Source organism: Sapajus apella, unplaced genomic scaffold (genome assembly GCF_009761245.1).
Source record: "Sapajus apella isolate SASKATOON/1434 unplaced genomic scaffold, GSC_monkey_1.0 scaffold11, whole genome shotgun sequence".
NCBI lineage: Eukaryota > Metazoa > Chordata > Mammalia > Primates > Cebidae > Sapajus > Sapajus apella.
The window spans coordinates 482,397-504,378 of record NW_022436951.1 but is presented as its reverse complement, the minus strand read 5'-3'; the positions used below and the strand labels follow the sequence as shown (position 1 = coordinate 504,378).

General features: G+C 37.2%; 1 protein-coding gene across 1 annotated transcript in view; it reads left to right on the top strand.

Annotated features, from left to right (window-relative positions):
* The window catches only part of GHR (growth hormone receptor), a 300,742-nt gene that overhangs the window by 50,787 nt on the left and 227,973 nt on the right, over window positions 1–21,982 (top strand). The gene's annotated exons all lie outside the window — the stretch shown is intronic.

Below are 21,982 nucleotides of genomic sequence, written 5' to 3'. Positions count from 1 at the left end.
AAAAAAAAAACATTATTAAAGACAGGATGGGAGAGAGTGGAAACTAGTTATTCCACTAATGGCTTAGTCAGCAAGTAACTATTTAATGCCTACTCTGGGCCTTGACACTATACCAACATTGTGCAGAAAGTGACTAAAATGCAAAAGAACGTTCACTTAGGCTGGTATAAACAAGAAGTCTTTTGCAAAATCTGATGTTGAGCTTGTTGATGTTCAGCTTGCTGATGTTGAGTTGACAAATTCTGCAGCGGGTCAATGCAGGAGATTATCATAAAATTCCATCCCTTAAAGATCTACAGCAAGATGATTATTTTAAGATGCTTTACTTCTGGAGATGTATGCTTTCCTTCTACTTAGAGAATCTGGCTTATATTCTCGTGTTCTGGTTTTATATGTAATTGGTCATGAGCTTAATTTGAGCCAAGCATTTGGCACAGTTGCCCCCAGAAGTTAACTCATTTACCTGCTTGCTGTCAGCCAATGATTTGTTTACCTGCTCTGAGAAGATTTACATCAATAATTCTCAAACTTTAAGATGTATAAAAATTACTTGCAGAGCTCTTTCTAACATAGTTTCCTGGGCCTTTTCCCAGGAATTCTGATTCAGTGGGTCAGGGTGGGGCTGGTGAATGCTCTGTTCTAACAAGCTCCCAGGTGATGCAACACAGCTGGTCTGAGGACTACACTTTGAGAACCTCTGACTTAGGTTATCCTCTACGATAGGATGTCTCCTCCAATACATCTTCTCTGGATGTTTATCCTTGCTCTCCGTCTGTGAGTGAGAATTCGGTCTATTCTAAGGCTGAACCCTCTCACCAGGAGCTTTTATCCCATCTCACTTCATCTATTTTAGGATCTTGCTTCAACTCGTCTCTCTTTGCATCTTTTATATCACCCTCTCTATTGCTTTTTATTCTCTCCTGCTTTACTAATAAAACTGCTCCTTTTGGCCAGGCACAGTGGCTCACGCCTGTAATCCCAGCACTTTGGGAGGCCAAGGCAGGCGGATCACCTAAGGTCAGGAGTTTGAGACCAGCCTGGCCAACATGGTGAAACTCTGTCTTTACCCAAAATACAAAAATTAGCTGGTCATGGTGGCAGGCGCCACCCAGCAATTTGGGAGGCTGAGGCAGGAGAATCACTTGAACCCAGGAGGTGGAGGTTGCAGGGTTTCAAGATCATGCCACTGCACTCCAGCCTGGTGAACAAAAGGGAAACTCCATATCAAAAAAACAAACAAACAAAAAACTGATTCTTTCTTAATTGTACTATTTAAGATACATCTAATAATTGTAAGCAAAATTATTTTCTATAAGAATGCTTGACAATTTCAGATTCAACTCAGTTGGCTAGGAACTAAGTTTCTGTAATTTGGGAATTGGCTTGTAGACAGCAAAATTAAGAAGCCAAGGTTAACTTTTTTTAATGGATGTGGGTGGAAGAGACTAATGAGATACCACAAAAGAGTTAACTTTCTTTTTACGTTTCTGTAGTCTAATATGAGATAGTTTCTCCGGAAATTAACATAGCACATCTAGTTCACTGACCTGAGTTTGTTTCCTGTTGAGGCATTGCAGTATCTTTGGTATCTCAGGCAAAGGCACTCCAGTCTTGTGTAGTTAACCACTGTAGGGGAGTAGGGAGAATGGTGTACTTTGAAACATTTCACAGTGAACTACTTTTCATTTTAATGATGTTCTCCCTACTTAAGGACTTTGCTATGTAAGGATGCTTTTATCCTTCTGATAATCACTTACACTTTTCATCTGTGTTCATGTCACTTCAAAATCCTGATTACTTGTAATGAATCTTACCCAGTTATTCTTTGTTTGACTCATTCCTACTTATATTCTTAATAGTATTTTCTATGTCTGATAACACATTGGCAATTGACTATGTTATTTTTTACATAAGCTTTTGCAAAAAGGTTTACTTAATTTAAATGTAGAGAAAAGCTCTGCATTTAACTTCCCTGTGCCTCAGTTTCTAAATTTGCTAATAAAGAACTTAGCTGTCACTCCACATTTCATCAGTAAAATTAAAATGAATAGAGATCATGAACTAAGACAACGAAAAAATATAATTATAATGGGCCAGATTGAGAAATCACTACAAATCAACACAAGTAATCTGTCATGTCAGATTTCTAGATGCACTCTAGTCAGTGGCCCATATTTCTTCTTCATTCTTTTTCCATGATGTCTGCCAAGACTACATTATAACCAAGAGGGAAATACCATTTGTCTTCTGATATAGGAATATCCTACTGAGAGATTATATTTATATATTTCATCCATCAGCCTGTAGGTGGAATTGTATTTAAAATACTAGTAAAGGTTATTGCCTATATCTCTAAAAATGCGCCAACTTTCCACATAAACCTTATACTGTTGATGATATTTGTCAGTGGCTTTGAACACTTGCATGTCGTGAAACTCTCCCTCAAAATTTAACCTAAATTCTTTCAGGGTTATCTTGGTCACCGTGTGAACTGAGGACAGCTGCCCACCTTTGTTTGGTAGAACAGCTCTTAACATGCTTTTACTCTTGCCTCCTACTGCCCAATGCCAGCTGCGCACACACAGTCTACTTGCTGTGTGCATGCTCTGGCTCCTGTCTCCTTTACTTCCAGCTTAGTTAGCCTGTTTTTTTTTTGTTTCCTAATTCAAAGTATCATTAGTAAAACTTTTATGAACTCTGACTACAGTACTAAACTCATAATAAAGTAATGAGAACTTCGTTTATGAAAACACTGTGTTGAGCTCATTTTTTAATTTAGTACACATGACAATTCTGTAAGGTAGGAATTTTCATTCCCCTTTTATAAATGGGAAAACTGTGGTCCAGGATAAAAATAACATTTTCAAGGTTAACTTGTAAGTAAATGGCTTAGCTGGGATTAGAACCCAGGTTCCTGCAATTCTAAAGCCTGCCCTTTTAACTGCTATGTGCACAATTACTGTATTCCTATTTGCTCTCTAAAATAAAACACCTGCAATTCTAAAGCCTACCCTTTTAACTGCTATGCACACAATTACTGTATTCCTACTTGCTCTCTAAAACACAACACCTAATTCTCATTTCATCTGCTCTGTATTGTGACATCTCTATTTTTTTTTGTACCTTGGCAGGGTTTTCATGTACTGGTGTTTTGAACTCTTTAACATATGTATTAATATGGAAGACCTACCAAATATTTTGTGAAATGGGATTATTTTGTCTACCTATTTTATCTTTCTTTATAATGTAAGTATGTAGAGGGCAGAAACTATAAATTGCTCAGTTAGGGAGTCCACATTGAGCCAAGCACATATATACTTGACCCAGAGATGTCATCACCATCTTTATCACTACAGGTAACATATGGGTAATGCTCACCATGCACCAAACATGTGCATGGATCATTTTATTTACTCTTCACAGTAGCCTATAATGTAGATTATGTTGCTATCCCCAAGGTTAAAAAAACTAGCCCAAGTTCATCAAGTTTTGCATGATAGGTTCGAGTCTACCCAACACCAATCTATCTACAAGTCTGTCCACACAGTTAACTATCCCACAGTACTCAGTGGAATCTAGAGTTCCACTTATTTCCTGTTCCTTCCGTTCTTCACTGTCTGTCCTCTTTGCCTTCTTATCTTGTTTCTCTACTTCTCATTGTCTGCCCTATACATACTTGGTCAGTCTTCAATCTTCTCTGCCTTATCCTCCGTTTCTCAATTTTGTTCTCGTTCTGTCCTATCCTGCCTCCCCACTCCTCTTATCTCATTTTCCCAGTCCCCTTTTCTTCTCTTTTTCACTTTTTTACCTCTTATATTTCTTTTTAAAAAGTAACTTCAAGCTTGATAGTAGATTCTCCAACTCTCTTGGCCATATCATATCCTAACCATAATAAAATGATAATGTGCTGGGTGAAAACAGGAGTAGAATGTGAAATTGAAATGAATGTCTTTACTTTTTCTATTAGAAACATACATAAGGAGTGACTATAACATCTTGGTCTCCATAATTTCTAAGTTGTTAAATAAAGCACTTATTTCTTTTTTTTTTTATTTAAAACACATCCACACACACATAAACTAGTTTTATGCTTTGGTTGCCATTTATTGAGCAGCATATTTTTGGAAATGCAAAAACTACAAAAGAATTTTTAGGTTATTATCATACAGAGACATTAATCGGCTCATCACTTTGTGTTCTTTGTTCTATAATGTAGTGAGTTGCTTTAGAGATCATTTGTATTGATATGAATTATCATTAAAGTTTTATTAGTCTGGATGTCTGGTCTTAGGCATTTTGATAAATTTATTTTGCTACAAATCTAGAAGTTATGGCAATTCATCTTTATAAATAAGCCTTTTTTAAAAAGGCAAAGCCATAAAATAAATATTTCAAAGCAGTGTTGGATACAGCCGGCTGAATAAACTGCCCTTTCTATTTAACTTTGAACTCTAAAACTCATTTAAATATACTCCTTTTTTTCTCTAAAGAAGATGAGAAAAAAAAAGCAATAACAGTACATTCTAAAAGAAAATATAGCAAGAAGATTTTGATATGAGAATCTCACATAGAAAGCTATAAAAATTGGGCAAGTATTTGTACCTAACCAGTAGAACTTGGAAGAGAAAACATGAAATGAACTTCTTAGGTATGGATAGGTTTTCTTTACTGAGATGTTCACAGAGCTCTAGAATTTCCTTATTGAAACGCTGGAATGGTTCATGTCCCTGTGGTTTCTACCTTATTTCTTCCAGAAGGATTATGTTATATGCTGCCAGAGACCACATTGACTCCTAGTAATGGGATCACCACATTCTTGTTCACAATCTTGTGCATAGAAAGACTGCACTAATATCTCAAAATTGTAACTGTGATTATTGCCCTGTTGTAGAAATCTGAACTATGTTGGCAGTGCCATGCTGTGCAATCGAATCCATCTGATTATATCTCCATTTGTGACAGCTGGGCTGGCCTTCATTGGCATATGCCTCTTTGCTGTGCTCAAGGCTTTGAATGCAACATGAAAGATTAGCATGATATGATTAGGGGTCCATGATCCATAGATATAGCTACCCAAGTAAACAGTGTCTCAGGTTTAATATGGCCCCCAATATCCTGCTTTATCTTTCTGAACTGAAATTCCTATGACACATTTGTTGCTTTAAAAAAGTAATTTCGCAGATTTGTCCTTTTTTAAAAGAAATAAAGATTGCCTTATATTTCCTACCAAAAGTGATATGGTAGTATCCATCTTATAATTGCACAGATTCAAAAATAACTCACAAGTACGGTTGTTGAAGTATAACTGTGAACTACAAAATACAGATATCATAGCCTATAATATGGAGGTTAGTTTGATGTTATAAAGCCATTTTTCTGTGTTTTATGTTATAAAATTTAACTACTGAAGGGAAAGTGAAGGTTTTAATATTTAAGTAAGCCTAGCACTTGAAGAGAAACATACATATTTTACTTGGAAAAAAAAGGAAGTTCCATTTGGATGCTGCAAATGGCAGTGCCAGCTGTTGTCATAATATTTCTAACATCCACTGAGGATTAATTCCAGGCCCAGCAAATTCACTGGATGAGCAGAAATAGCCAAAGAAGTAAATACTGGTGTGGTGCTTATGCTGTGATATTATAAAATCAAGCAGGAGACTTCTGCAGAGTTGGATATCTAGTGAACACTGGATTATCATGCCTGAGGATTATTCACTTTGTGGATTATCTGCAGAAAATTGAATCCTGAACTTGCATTCTTCTGCCTCTTGGCCCTCTTCCTCTCTAGAGGTATACTCAGAAAATGTCATCTCATTTGAATATAAACTTTTCTATTAATATTTATTAAGTACTCATAGAGCATAAGCTGAAGAAACAGAGTGGTGAGTATAAAACACAGGCCTGATGTAAGGAGTTTAATTTCGCTACAGAGGCAATGTAGCATAATGAAACAAGGTGAGTTTCAGAGGCAAGTGGACCAGAATTCAAATTCTGCTTCTTTTAAGTATGGCCTTGGGCCCATCACTTAAATTTTCTGAGTCTCAGTTTTCTTTTCTATAAAGGGTAGATACTAACTATGCAACAAAGTTCTATTAAGAATTAGAAATATTTACAGATACTTAGACCATTACAACAAGGTAGCTATTTTTCTACAACAGGCATACCTTATTGTATACATTCTATAAAGCAGAATATGGAAAGTGCTAAATGAAAGGTACAATCAGAGAATTCCCCTCAAGAAGAAAGGCATCATGGAAGAGGAAGTCTGCTGTCCAAGGGGTGGGCTGGAGCTAAGGCAAGATATGTGGGTGGGCCTTCACCAAGCAGGTCGAGGGAGAGGGCATTCCAGGAGCAGGTGTAGGTCTGGCGAAGGAATTAAGACAGGAATGCAAGTGGCATTTTAAAGGCAAAAGATTAGGAAGTTTTAGATCAGCCTAGATATGGGACCTTGAATAACAAGCCAACTGAAAAATGAATGGAAGAATGACTACTGACTGGAGTAAAAGATAAATCTCAAGGCCTCTTTTCTCTTTCACCTCTCTTACCTACATCATGGACAGACAGTTCTGATTTTTCCTTTTACTGTTTGTGTGAGCAATTTTAAGAAGGCAGAGTGCATAACGGTATTACTTTTTATGTCTGCATTTGTGTCGCCACCATGAAGCCTGTAGCTTTGCTTTTCAAACTATTAGATTGTGACCCTGTAATCATCTAGCAAAAGGCTGATTGAATTTATAAAAGCAAGAAATGCATATAATGAATAATAGTGAAAAATATTAGTGGCTAATACTGGAGAATGAGAAGATTAGGGAAGAGATAAATAAAATATGGGTGGTATAAATAAAAATTAAAGTGAAAATATAGGGAAGGGACTGCTTATCATTCATCTTACAGCCATAGAGAAATTTTGATTAATAGAACAATGTGTCTGAGATATGTTGTTAAAAATGGACTGGGGCTGTTTTCATTGTCAATTCTTTATGAGTGCATGTTCATGAAGATACTGAAGGCCGTTTTTCTATAGGCAGCTGGAGGTTCTCTGCTGTAGGCAGAAGTGGTTGAGGTAAACCTAGGGAGGTGACGCTGAATAAGGCTGTGGTTCTATTTTGTGTAAGGTTATTATATGTGAAGGAAATAGTAATTTTTAAAAGTAATTAACTAGCGGTAATTATGAACTAACACTAGCAAAGATTGATTATAAATCAAATTTTATTTTTACTACTGATTTAGAAAAAATCTTTGGAGAAATACATTAGGAATGGTTAAACGTCACTTTAGGGAGCACATTTTAATATCACAGCTTAAAGGTACTCTTAAGAGAAAGCTTTACAAATGGGGCAACCTGAAAAGACACATTTCATACGCATTCAAATTCAAAATAAGACTCAAAGCTCTGTTGCCAGGGTAAAGGCTTTGAGAGCTAAGTGGGAATTTGGAAAACAATAGGCAAAAATTGACTTAAAATGCAGATAAGCCTACAAGTATTTAAAGGGTGGAGGCATCAAAGAATGTAAGAAATCATTTGGATCACTAACAGAAATGTGTAATGGGAAGTCAAAATCTATGCTGTCAGGAAAAATTCATATTATTGTGTAGAAACTCTATTCCTTGGTACATTTAAGATAAATGAAAATTGTGTTTTCAAAGGGTTAGGCCTCCCAGTGGATGAGTGATTGGGGCGTTTTCTGGTTTCAGTAATTCTGCAGGCAGAAAACAATTTTTACTGCCAAGTGTGTCAACAGAGGAGAAGAGATAAGTTAAATGAAATCTATTGCTTAGCATAAAGCTGGCATTTCTGTAGCATAGAGAAGGAATTTGATATTAGCATATTATCAAAAATAAGTGTTCTTTGAAGAGTAGATTTTTAAAAGTTTGATTATCAAGTATTTATTTAAAACTACTGCCTAAGTAGTTGGACAATTTCAGGCTCTGATTTTTTTTAAAGGAAACTTATGCCTAAAAATTATTTTAAGTATTTATATGGATAGATAAGCTACATAGTTTGAGACCTGTGTCTATGACTTTCTAGGAGGTCTATGGTATCCAATAATAAATGATTTTATGCATTGAGCTAACATAATGAGAAGGATCGTACATTATCTATATCTTGTTAATGGGAACTGTATAGAGTGATAGCAGAGAAAAAAGTTAATCTTAGGATCCTTTAATGTCTACAAATTTAGAGCAAAAGAAGTATTTCTAAAAGTTCAACTTTTATGTACATATGCCCAATTACAAGTTTTACAGGCATTGTTACATGTTGTAGGCTTGAAATGTTTGATTCAGCTTTTATTTGTCAAAATACAATGTAATTACGTTATACAACCAGAGCAGATATGTTTCCCTTCTTTTGCCTATGCTATAGTCATGCTGCAGACTCTCCATTACAGTTTTTTGGCTGAGGTAGGTCTAGTAGTCTAGAGGCCAACTAACATAGTTTTGTGTAATTAACATAGGGAAGTCATTTCAGAGAGTGGCATTGAGCTCTTGGAGGGAAGAAAATGAATCTTTTAAGTTTCTTGGGAATATCTCTCTCTGCAGGAGAGTTTATGTGCTCTAATGGACGCTCCGTAAATGCTTGAGAGAATATAAGTCCCATAGCTTAGCATATACTTAATTCTACCTATCATGGAAACCTCTCCATACATTCTATAGCTGAAATAATTTAGGAGCTCAAAAGGAATAAGAGGAACTAAAGGGAACACCAGCACCAAGATTGGATTTTTAGGTTTTCTTGCTAGTGTAACACTTCCCTTCCTGTTGGAACTATTGGCAACCATATCCTGGCTAATTGGAAGTAGGGGAATGGTGATTTTCAGGGGAAAGAGGTCATAAGCTCTTGCCTCCCTATTTTCCTTCTTCTTGGGTTCTAGTAACCTACCTTAAGAAGTAGTGAAGTCCTATTCAAATTCTTGATATTCAGAAACCAACCCTCATTATTCGAACATGTTGAGGAAAAAATGTCTCCTTACATCCTCTTTTGTTTAAAACTTTTCCAGTACCATCAAGTGTGGATGGATATATGATAGTGGCAGTATCCAGAAGAGACACCATCTATGTAACTAACCCTAGAAATAAAGTGTGGTATAATCCTAAGCATTCACTTAGTACTCTCGCTTCTGGGAATTTGCTATGAGTCAGCCACAGGCATCTCGGTGTACCTTCAAGCACAACTTAGCATATATGGGAGGATGAGAGAGAAAGTGCACTTCCTGAATAATTCTATAGGGCAAACTGATCCTTAGCCAGGTTGATGACATGCTCACCCAGAATTTAAAAGACACTTCTTGAAATGTTGAATTTTTATTTCTGTTTATTGCTCTTTATAGATGAGTGAAATGCAATGAAGACATTCGCTGCTACTATAAAAATGCATTAGTTCTTTTTGGTGAGCTCCTTGACTATCAGAGCCAAATATGTAGGTAGTTGGAACTAAATTTCCAATTTAGCATACCCTTTAGAAGGGTGATGGAAGCTCCCATATCTTGGCTTTTCTGTTTCTGAGTATCTGCTCTCTCACTGAGGCAACATGCTAGTCTCCATGTTGTATTATTTCACAGGTGTAGAACTAAGTGACACATCTGCCAATTCCTCCCCACTCTTGTTTTCTTTGGAGGTATATTACATTTATAAGGTATAGATATTGCTTGAAGTTACTTGTTCTTTCTTACAGGTAAGCAAGAAAGAGAGCAACAAATAATAGCTAGGAGGAAGATGTGCCCACACCACATTCAGGCCACTTAGTCTATCTAGAAAGTACTTATAGAGTGTTTCAGGAACCAAGTATGTACTGGGAGAAGTGCACACAGAAAAAGGACATAGCAATAGACTCCTATAAGAGTGACATTGTAGGTGTGAAGAGTGAATGTAAATTTTTGTCTCCATCCCTTCAGTGATTGATGAATTATTTATTAGCTATTTTTTTCCACCAGGATTACAATCATTTTACCTTTGCTTGCCAGCATAGTGGGTTATTAATAGTGGTTATCCTATTTATTTACACATGTTCCTAATATATGTTATTCATCCTGTATTAGTTTATCACCACCCCTAGTCACCATTCTTTTTTCTTTCGTTTGGCCTCTCATGGCTACCATATTACCATGTGATCAGAAAAAAGGATGCACTGGTTTCAGAACTAGGCCAACATAGACATATGGTATGGTAGGTTCATTTGGATTGGGTAGAGAGCTGTTTGAGACTTATATACACATTTTTCAATTTCAAGAAGAAACATTTGCAGTAAAGGAAGCATGTTAGCCCTAGCATGTAGAATGGTGGTGGTCTAATGCATGTGAAGTAGTGGTCTAATGCAGGTGAACTCGGGACTCTCAGATGCATTTAGCTCTACAAGTCTCCATTATATAGACTATGTTGAATATTTCATCTCTTGCTACAGATTAGTTTTGGGCCATCATGAAAAACTTTCCTCAAGATTAAGTCAGACTTATCTATGCATGCCTTATTTGGACACATATATCCGCCCTTGACAGCTACTCTGTCTATTAATTCTGTCAAGTAGGACTGAGCTTTTGTGAACACCTTTCCTTTTGTTAAGAAGAAGAAGAAGAAAAAGAAAATTAAACATTCCTGGCATCTGCCTGGTTGTGATTTAGCCCTTGGTAAAGAGTATTACAAATTGAGACGGTGCCAGACTGCTCCTATGATTCATCTCTTCTCCTGTCAAAACCAGTTGAGGCGATGCAATTGGAAATCTCTCTAGTTTGTGAAGAGACACTTTATGTTGGAAGGAACAGTATAAACACTATACGACTTAGGCTTTCAAAGCGGAGAGAATTGGTTCTTCTTGATTGGTGAACAATCACTGCAAATTCAGGTCAGAAATATTGTCAACTAATTCAGTGTACCAGGTTTCTTCATCATTTCCCATGACTTGTTCTCTCTTAGAAGGTAACACAGCAAATTCAAGCAATTATTTTAAAAAAAAAAATATTGGAGCAGTGTTAATGATAAAGCATGAGAAAGTTTAAGGATGGATATAGCATGTGCATCTATATGCAGATCCATAGCCTGGTATAGTGGCTTATGCCTGTAATTCCATCACTTTGGGAGGCCAAGATGGGCAGATCACCTGAGGTCAGGAGTTAGAGGCCAGCCTGGCTAACATGGTGAAACCCTGTTTTTACTAAAAAATACAAAAAATTAGCTGGGTGTTGTGGCACATACCTGTAATCCCAGCTACTTGGGAAGCTGAGGCAGGAGAATCTCTTGAATCTAGGATGTGGAGGTTGCAATGAGCTGAGATCATGCCATTGCACTCCATCTTGGGCAACAAGTCTCAAAAAAAAAAAAAAGATGCAGATCCTTAGAGAGGTATGCTTGATCTTGGGATGCTGGATGGAAATCCAGGCCACTGTGTGGTGGGAACCTGAATTCTGAAAGTTGGGGCATCATTGTTTGGCCTATGGAGTTTGTAAGTGTCAGATATGTCTTGTTCCACAGAATACTTGTTACAGCTGTTAAAGGACAGATTGTCTTCAGGACAATTGGTACCCATGCCAGAGGAGGGTATATTCTGCAGGAAATCCATTTACTCTGGTCTGTAATTTATCCCCTTAGTTCAAAGATGATCCCAGTGCAGGGCATTTACTTTTCACACTCCATTTTAGTAAGTGTAGTTTCTTCATATCTTAACTAATTTTACCTCATTTCTTTGTCTTGCAGAAACCCAGGTCTGAATGGTAAAATTTCAAAACACATCTTTGACCAGGCTGGAACTAGGCAGTCTGTTGGGTCACATGCAAGCTATCTGCAGCAGAGGAACACTTTGCATGTAAAGAAGAAGAGAAAGCAAAGCAGTTACACCAATACTCAGTGCTCTTGGGGCCGGGAGTGAGGGGCCTTCCACATTTGCAGGAAATCTATTTGTGCCTTATGTTCTGCTACAGCCCTAAGTCCTTACCACATATCTGCCTCGTGTCCTATTTTTCTGCTTCAAGAGTCAAAGATTGAAATTCTTATCGATATTTCCCATTCATTCCTAATTTACTTTGGCCTTCATGTGGAACCACCATGCTGTGGCCCATGAAGTGTGTTATTCACTTAAACTTATTTATCTTAAGCTTTTTATGAAATAAGGTTGCATTCTTTGACTTTCCTTACTTATCACAGTTTACATTAATGTTGAAACATTTGAGTCTTCAGCGGTACATGATAGTACTGTTTCTAATGGTTTCTAACGTTATAGGAATGCCTCACTTTCTCATTTCATCCCTTTCTCTCTGTTGGTTTTGATTTTAAGCCCTCCGGTTGTTTTATGGCAATGATTATTGATGAGAGTATTACCTATTAACAAGTGTTTCTTGTTCAGTTTTGCATAGTTTCAATGGCTTTTAAAGCAAGGATTGCCAAACTATAGGCCACCTGTTTTTGGAGATGCCATTAAATTGGAACACTGCCATACCCATTCATTTATATATCATCTATGGCTCCTTTCTCACTACAAGGGCAGAGTTTAGTAGTTAAAACATAGAATTTATGTACCTCCACCTCGTAACCTAGAATATTTACTATCTGACTCTTTACAGAAAAAGTGTTTGCTGATTTCTGCTTTGAAGAAGAGGAAGTCATCAGATTCATACTGTGCCAAAGAACTGCTGGCTATGAAAGACATATTGTAGAATTCTACAGTTTTCTTAAAGAGTGGAAAACATTGGAAAAGAGTCACCTGTTTATAGGTGATTTACATTTCTGTATGTATCAAATTAATGTACGTGCTTGTAGGTTGAGGAAGGAACGGTAGGCCTTCTCTCTGTCTCAGTATCTTTAGGCCCTGAAGTCATACAATCATTGGATTGCTTTTCCTCTTCACTTTTCCATTTTGCCATAATTTTGCCAAGGGGTGGGGCATTGGAAGCGGGTAAATATTTTGAGCTAGAAGAGCATTTGGATACTTCCTGATAGTTACTTTATCTCAGATATTCTTAGGTTCTTTGTAGTGAAGGTCACACCTTCTCTGTGCCTCAGCCTGGCATGGCCCAACGTGCTACTTACCTTGGGTTCCTGCTGCTCAGCTTAAAGGGAATCTCTTTCATTTGCCTAGAGCCTTGTTTATTCAGTTCAGGTCTGTGCCAGTTGACACCAAGTCAAAAAGCACTTTAGACAGAAGCCTGCTTTCAAAGTGCTAGCTAGTAGCAAGTAAGTCTGGCTTAATTTCCCCTTGAGTCTGGAGATCTGATTGGAAGGTTAAAAGGGAGAAAAGGATGATTTATTTGTTGACTGGATTGACTACTTTATATTAGTAATTATGAGACAATTCTACCCACATTATCTCATTTAAATCCCCATTAAAACCCTACAAGAGTGGTAATATACTTTGGAAAACTAAGACTCAGAGAAATTAAGTAAATTGCAAAGTCCCCATGCTATAAGCATTATAGTATCATAGCAAATGTCATGAGCTTCTTCTAGCTTCTTTCTCAATGCTCACAAAATGGTTAGAGGAGATCCAAGCATCATGTTTCTAGATAAGAAGGTACAGAGTAAAAGGCAAAAGGTAAATGGACAAGCCAACCAAGTTTGTTCTCTTTGCAAGATGTTTTACTTGGTAACTTCAGCTTATATCTCATTAGTCTGCATCATAAGATCATCTCTTTCTGCAAGGGAACCTGGAAAATGTAGAAATTTGTTTGTGTTAAGCTGGGCACCTTTCCACCTCCATAAAAATGTGCTCTATAGGTACAGAAGCAGGAGAAAATCATTATTAATAGGCAACTTAAAGTCTCTGTTTCAAGAGGTCATTCTGGTACCTGGGAAGATTGACAATTTCTAGTCTGAACTCTTATAGGTCTCTCTTGCCTTCATTTAAGATGAACTTGATAGAATAAAGGTTATTGTTCTTCTCTAATCTCCTGGGTATGAGACAGAGAGGTAACAGATGGAATGATTTTCTTCTGGCTTCCATAGCAAACCAAAGCATGTGCCAGTGAAGAGTGGCAACTGGCACAAATACTTAGCAAAATGTGGGGAAGAGTGTTGACCCACTAAGTTTCCCAGCTATGTCTTGGCAGCGGGTGTCTCTGTAGATCAGGGCACCAATCCCTTTGGTAAGGACATGAAGCAGACATTCAGGACTATTGGATTGCATCAGCTTGGCAGAGAAAAATGAAGCATATAGTGGAGCTTTAGCTGGGTAGGTAATTGACTGGCACCCACAAGTGGAACCGCAAATTGACTACTGTTCAGTCAGCACTAACTTTTATCTTCCAGTCACCATTCCCTGTGGCTCTTCATTGATTGTCCACAAGCGCCAGGTCTGGGTGGTCCCTGTTGTGGTATAAGGAAATGAGAACAGTGATGTCTCCAAAACATGAACACTCAGTTATACAGTTTTTACGTTGATAAGGAAATGCTAGAAGGGGAACAGCTATCAGATGCCTCTGTCTTTGTCCATACCTGGCTACCCATGGCAAAGCTACTGATTTTGTTTTTTATTTTTTGCTCCAGGCATATAGCCACAACAGAACAGTGTGTCTGTCCTAAAAAGCAAGAATTCCAGCCTGCAAAAGAAAACTGAATCCACCTTTCTTGGTCACTTAGGGAATCAAACTTGAGAAGGATGGACATGTTTTCTGTTGCTCTGAAAGAGAGGCTGAAACTTAGTTTGGTTATGGTGCTTAGCTGAGACACCATGACTGAACCTTTTTTTGAGAATGGAGAGAGAAGATTTTAAAATGAAATGCCACAAGTGTGACGTAGTACATAAACTCAAAATATCTTTAAGTATATATATATTTAAAATATATTTTATTAATTTATTATTTTTGTTAATTTAATTTTAATTATTTTTGATTGAATTATGATTGTGAGATTATTGTTTCTAAATTATTTAAATTAATTAAAATTATTATATTTCTTAAAATAATAATTATTAGTTTATGTATGCATGTATAAAATTTATATTTTCTCCATGTGGTTAGTTGTTGATCTAAAGGAGAAAAAAGCAAGGCTGAAAAATTATCAGGTTCAGACAGTGTTTAACTGGGAGATAAGGACATCACCAAAAGAAAGGTACAGCATGTTCTACTGGTATGTACATGTTGTGATTACAAGATGTACTCTTGCTGCCTGGTATGGTGCCTCTGCTAACTTTAGTTGGTGATTACCAGGGTCTCTGAGACAACTCTCCAGGGTCAGGTATAGAGCTCATTTTGCTCTTGCCATGTTCCAAATCTCTTCCTATGTTGAACCTTCTGAGCAGTACAAGGACAGCTTTCTACTGTGGCATGGTATGAAGGCTTTTGAAATACTTCAGGAAATGCCTTTGACCTTGTTTTGGGCTTTGAGGATGATCTCATTCGGAAATGGGTATAGAGTCAAAATATGGAATGTGCTAGTAAAATGAGCACAATTCATTTAAAGAAAACAAAAACAAGACAAAACTTGTTTGGGATGGGTGAGAGGCACGGGACTGCAGTTCATCCTAGATTTTAAGGTGAGAAATGGTTGAAAGAAATGTGATATTTTCCCTAAAACATGGTTGACTATACTGTCACTTTTTAGCACTGATGTGAATAAAGAATGGGGTTAAAGACTGTTGGTGCATTTAACAAATATTTATCAAGAGCCTACTGTGAATATCACCATTATAGGTGGTAGAGATTCCACAATGAACAAAACGGAGTCCTTTCTTACATTTTGTGAAGGGAGACCATCTCGGAACAAATATATGTTATGCCATGTAGAGATAAGTGCCATGGGGAAAAACAAAATAGGGTGAGGGGGCTGGGTGGAGCAGGATCAGACCAAGGAGTTCATATTTTACCTAAGATTGTCAGGGAACGCCTCTCTAATTAGGTGACTTTTAAAAAAAATAGAACTGGAGGAAATAAAAGGGCGAGGCTTATGGATATTTGGGGGAAGATGTCAGAGGCTGTTTTACAAGTTATAATAGGAAACTGATTAGGACTCTTAGCAGGCTTATATATGCTTAGAATGAAAGGGATTGGGATAAAAGAAAAGAGGGGAACTTTGAGAAAGCATTAAACTGTGGCCACAGCACTGATTTGATAAACCATAATATTGGATTATGTGTCTGAAAATTTCTTACTTTTTTAAGTATCGGACCCATAGCCCTAGTAATAAGCAACATGATCTTTTGTTTTAGCGTAGTTGTAATGAACATGGTATTCTTTTGGAGTTATCCTGCAAAGAATATCTAACTCAGGAAGCAATAGTTCACATGCTTTGCCCAGGTTGAATGTTATTAATTTGGGTTGGAAAGTGATATGACCACATTTTGACTACTATAGGCCCTAGTCCAGTTCATCAAATTTTATGCCCAATTTTTAGTAAGAAGGGAGCTTGCTAGTCCAGGCAGGAAGAAATGGGGACAGTGTCAAAGAGGAAATGCAGAAGAGTTGAGTGTACATAAATTCCATCTTTCCTGGCTCTATGTTCCTTCCACATCCCTCATGTGATCTTCTACCCCAGTCTTCAGTATAAGCAGTATGTTGTCCTAAAGATATTAAGTCTTTTTCAAGCTAAGGAAATTCTAAGAATGCTGAAGACCTCAATCATGGCATCTTTCCAAAAGAGACTTACCTTATATTCTGGATCTCTTCCTTATCTCAAGAGGGCTTCTTTCTCTTTAAATGTGAAAGCAAGAAAGGTGTCTGCTAGCCCTATTAGCCCAGGTCTAAGAATTGCTCCAGATTTTCAAATGCTTAACCTTAAACACAGTCACATGTACCAGTGGAAAGTGGCTCACCTGTTTTCAAGGACAGTGAGATTTTAACTATGTGCCTCTTAGGCTTGCTCTGCTTTCGAAGTTGTTAAACATGTATGTTGGGAGCTGTTGACTGTTAGAGAAAGTGGGACTGGCTTAGGATCATCTGAGAATACGCTTGAATTCTCTGAGGAGAGTTTCTGTTTGAGCCCAGTCCTTGGACTGCTATATCAAGAAGCAAGGAAGTGCTTCCTAAAAAGGGATGGTATCTAGTTACAAGTCATTACTTAAGCAATTTGGTGCACATTTTCCTTAAGTGTATATGTTTTTGGTTGGCTTTTTTTTTTTTGCTTTTACAAGTAATATTTTTTTAAATGCTATCATACACTCAGCAAACATTTTTTGAGCATGTACACAATGCCCAGCCCTGTGTCATGCATGTTAAAAAAAATAGGTAACACTATATCTGTGCTTGTGGAATTAATACATTTGTTAAAAAGATAAGACTTCAATCAGTAAAGCAATCTAGAAGGAGCAAGTACAAAGTCAGGTAGGAGACATTAGCTCAGTGGAAAGAGGCCAGGCTTTGGAATTAGCTGGACCTGGGTTTAAGTCAGAGCTCAGACTCTACCAAGAGTGTGCTTTTGTGAGATTTTGCTGATCCTTTGTGGATCTCAGCTTCTTCTTCTGTAAAATGGGTTAGTAGTACCTATTACACTGTCACATTGAATTGCTGTGATGACTTGATAATATTTATATGCAAAGCAACCAGTATAATACATGCTTATAGTAAGCACTTATCATATTACTATTTATTGGACAAATAATTAGAAGGTGTGGGTTATAATCTTGATTCTACAATTATTTAGCTTCAATAAGTCACTTAACTTTATCACACCATTCATGTATATTACCTGTAAAGTAAAGAGAACAGATTTTCTACAATTTGTCTCCAAAATTCCATGGTATTTTGAACCAAAATGTATTGAATAAGGCTTCAATGCATGCTTCCCCTTCTTATTAGTAATATTAACAATAACAATGAAATATCAGTAGTTATTTAGGACTTGCTCTGGAACCATGAGCCATGCTGGGTTCTTGACATTATGTTATTTACTCTATGCTACATACTCAGTGAGACAGATAACCTTGTCTTGTGTTCTAGATCCTAGGCCATATTTTATACAGTTTAATATTTCTGAAATCAGAATGTATTATATAGTTTATAAATATATTTAATGGGAAAATTTTTCCCAAAGGCCCTTTCTAAGTGAGATGGACCTCTTATAATTGAGGATGTCTTTGAAGCAAGGGAAATAAATATTTTTCTCTATTTCTGATGGTAAAGTTGAGGCATAGAGAGGTTAATTTACATGACCAAGATTAATGAACTAACAAAAGCAAATTCAGGACTTGAACTGAGATTCGTTTTATTTAACAATGCTCGCCCTACCATTCTTCTTGGAGAAAAATATTTAAAAGTTTCTAATATATGGTCAGTAGTTCTTTCCATTTTTTAATAGCAAAATATATTTGATCTATCACTAGAATGAATGATAGATTCACTATTTATTAACTTTTAACAGGAATATATTTTAGTCCCTCTAGCCAGACTTTATAGACTATGTACTCAGTACGTGAAAACAGAAGTAGCCTCAATTTAATGTTGGTGTTTGTTTCATATTGACATCACTGGTGACACTGGTCAAGCGTATCCTTTTAGATAAGAGCCTATTAGAATCATATATCCCCTGTAGAAATCTTATCTTGACCTTAGTACACATGGGTAATAGCAGATCTCAGACTTTCAAAATCCTCAAAGTCTGGGTCATTATAAGAAAACAAGGATGTGGTCATAAACAGTTGATTATTAAGCACATTCATTGAAAATTAACAGCAGTATTCTTTGACCTCACTCTTTATAGCCAAACTGCTAATCTTGGGTAAATATAAGATTATATTATTAATCTATTGACATTTAGCACAAATTAGCTATCAAATGGGCCAGTTGTTACTGTTGGAAACTTATGAAAGTACATTAAAACTCTTCTCATTTCCTGTATGCTTCTTTCTCTGATACAGAATCTTAGAGCCTTTTATTAGACTGAGAGAACCTCTCAAATAATCTAATGACTAGTTGAATAATTTTCCACAATATCAAATCAGCTTTGTTGTCAAAATGATTGCAGTTTCAGGGTCATAGTTAATAGAAAAATATTTCAGTGAAGGTTACCATTAGTCTTTGTAAGTGTCCTTTGATTCAATAAGTGAAACTTTTATTGAAAAAACTATTTGCAGAGCTGGTTCCCTGTGGGCCTTTCTGAAGTTTTTAAAATTAAGAATCCTATCTCTACTTTTAACAAGATATGAATGTTAGCATATTCACCTGGACTAAAAGAATGAATGAGCACATTACGTATGCTTGGGATTTGATTTCCTTCCTCTGGTGTTTCACTGGACTATCAGCTTCAGTACTGAAGTGTGATTATAAAGTTACACATGGTGGAATTTAAAATGGTGTACATCAGTCAGGTCCTGGCAAGACACACAATCAATTTCAGAAGTTTCAAGAGCCTCTAAGGGAAATGTACAGAAGTGTGGGTAAAATTAAAGTTGCCAGCAAGGAATGCTGAGGCACTCGGACCCTAGCTGCCATGAGAAGCTATTATCTCCCCTGGGCCTGAGCTGCAGAAGAAGGAAACCTTGTTACTCTAGTCCTGAGAGAGCAGGAGCCATGGAGGAGGAGGGGTCTTGTGACAGAAGCTAGAGTTCTGGAGAGACATAGGCTCAGCCAGAGCATAGGAATGTGGGGAAGACATCCCTGACCTCTCTGTCAACCTTCTAATTTCCATTGTTCAAACCCAATAGGAAGTCAGCCAGCATTGAGCCTGGAGAGTCAGCCCACAGCAGTCAGCTTCCTGAGTGCAAAGCAGAGGAAGACCTGGAATGGATATGGTATAGGAGGAGGGCCAAACAGAGAGTAACTAGTCCAGATGGGAAATGCTATTTTAGACCTCATACACTGCCAAAAAAGAATGGCATATTCAAGGAATTCAGGGCCCTGACCTCATTTGATCTTGGATTTGCATCCATTTTCTGATACTTTCTTCCAAATACCCTTGTAAGCATCTGACAGCAGCCAGGAGAATTGCTGGTCAGTTCAACCTGTCTCAGCTTCATCACTGAGGTACATAGGTGGTTATGGAGCGGAGAGGGCTGGTCTGATAGCTCACCAAAGGGGACTTTCCCAAGGAAAATAAAATAAAGAGAAAAGTCATTGAGAATCTGTCCAGAAAGAACAGTAAGTAGCCATGGAATAATAGTAGTAAGGAAACCTGAAGGAGATAGGTACATAAAAATAACTTGTGATGTTTTCAAAACTATGTGATAATGTTCCAATCCACACTCTTGCCAGCCTCTACAATCTTCTAGAGGCTTCATTTGAAAGCAGGATTGGTATATTGTTTATTATAGTGAGCCCTAAGAGATGATTACTGTCAGCATTAATGGAGATATCACACATCGCACCTATCTCCTAGCAGAAATCTTGTGTTTGATGTCACTGTTGTTTCATCAATTTAAAAGGAAATTAGTATTTTTAAAAGAAAAGGAAAAAATATATCACTGTGTGATGAAATTTGTATCTATGGGTGGTCATTTGCTACATGGTAATTAATTAAATCCTGTACCGATTAACTTTCCTTTAGCAGCTGACAAGAAATAAACATCCTTACCTCACACATTATATGCTTTACTCCATGGTTCATTTTCAGTATTATTTTGTACTTCTTTTGTTCATTATACTATTGCTTGACAAAATTCCAACCCAGATTTAATCCTGCTTTCCATCTATACCCTGCCTATACCTGAGAGCTCAATGTTACTGTGGAAAATGAACACTAAGGTAACTAGTTTCACTTTAAATCCATTGGCCCTAACCTCACTGGGCCATTTATTAGTAATGACTGGCAACTCTTCCATATTTCTCTAATCTGCTCACTCTCCTAGTATCCTGGACGATGTTACAGCTCCTCTCTCTTCAAGCCTCCAACACTTACTTCCCACACTCTACCCTCTGTGCAGATAACCTTTTTTCCTATTTCAGTGCAAAAAGCCCAGAAGTAATCAGAGGTTAATTTACAAGCTCCCACCACATCTACTCATCTCTTAGCCTCAGTGACCATACGGTTTGCCTTCCTTCTGTTAACAGAGAGCTATTATCAAAGATGAACCTCTTCACTGACACTTTCTTTCCCTCTTGCATTTTATCCAGGGACATTAGCTTAGCAGTTTTCTCCTTTCTTATATTATTTATTTTCTCCCTCCACCAGATCATTGCAATTGACATATAAATACACTGAAATATCCCTAATCTTATTTTAAAAATTAGTATACACTTGTTAATCCTATGCCTTCCTTTAGCTACTACCCCATTTTTCTGTCCCCATTTTTAGCAAAATGTATTGGGACAGTTTTCTATACTCCATTGATTGTGATCGGACAGCAGATGGAAACTGCTTAGCTGCTGTGACAATGGCTAATTCTATCCTGGTTGCTAAATCTAGTAGCAGATCCTCAATTCTCATTTTCTTTGACCCATTTGATCACCCACCCTTCTTTACTGTTATCTCCCAAGGTATTTATTATTGCTTTGGTTAGTCCTATAGTTTTTTATGTTGTATAAGATATGAGTGTTCCGCCTCAATCTTAATTTTACCATAAGCCCTGTTATTTACCATAAGCCCTGTGTCTCCATGACACTACACTTTCCTGATTTTCCTCACAGCTCATAGGTCCTTCTTGTCAGCTCCCTCTGCTCTTTTTGCTCATTACCCCAACTTCTGTTAGAATGACTTAAGAAGCACAGGCCTCAGACCTGTTTTTTTTTTTTTTTTGTACACTTCTTCCACTATTAGCACCCCCTGCTCCTGTTTTAGGAATCCAGGTTTTAATGCTAACAGTTACAGATTAAACCACAAGCTTTGTAAGTATTCACCTGTGCTCTAGCTCCCAGTGGGCTTTTGGAAAATCAGTATTTGATGAGTATTTGAATACATTTGCTCTTGTAGCTTTAAACAATGTCTGTACAATAAAAACTTAAGAATTTATCTCCTGTGAATTCTAAACATTTCTGTTCACCTCCTAGTTGGCATTTCCACTTGCATGTCTTAAAGACATCTGTACTGAATCGATCACCCTCCTTGCTGCCTCATCCTTCAGTTATCCCATTGCAGTTGGTGACATTCCATTCTTTGATTGCTTCAGTTAAAAAATGTTGGAGTCCCCCTTGACTCC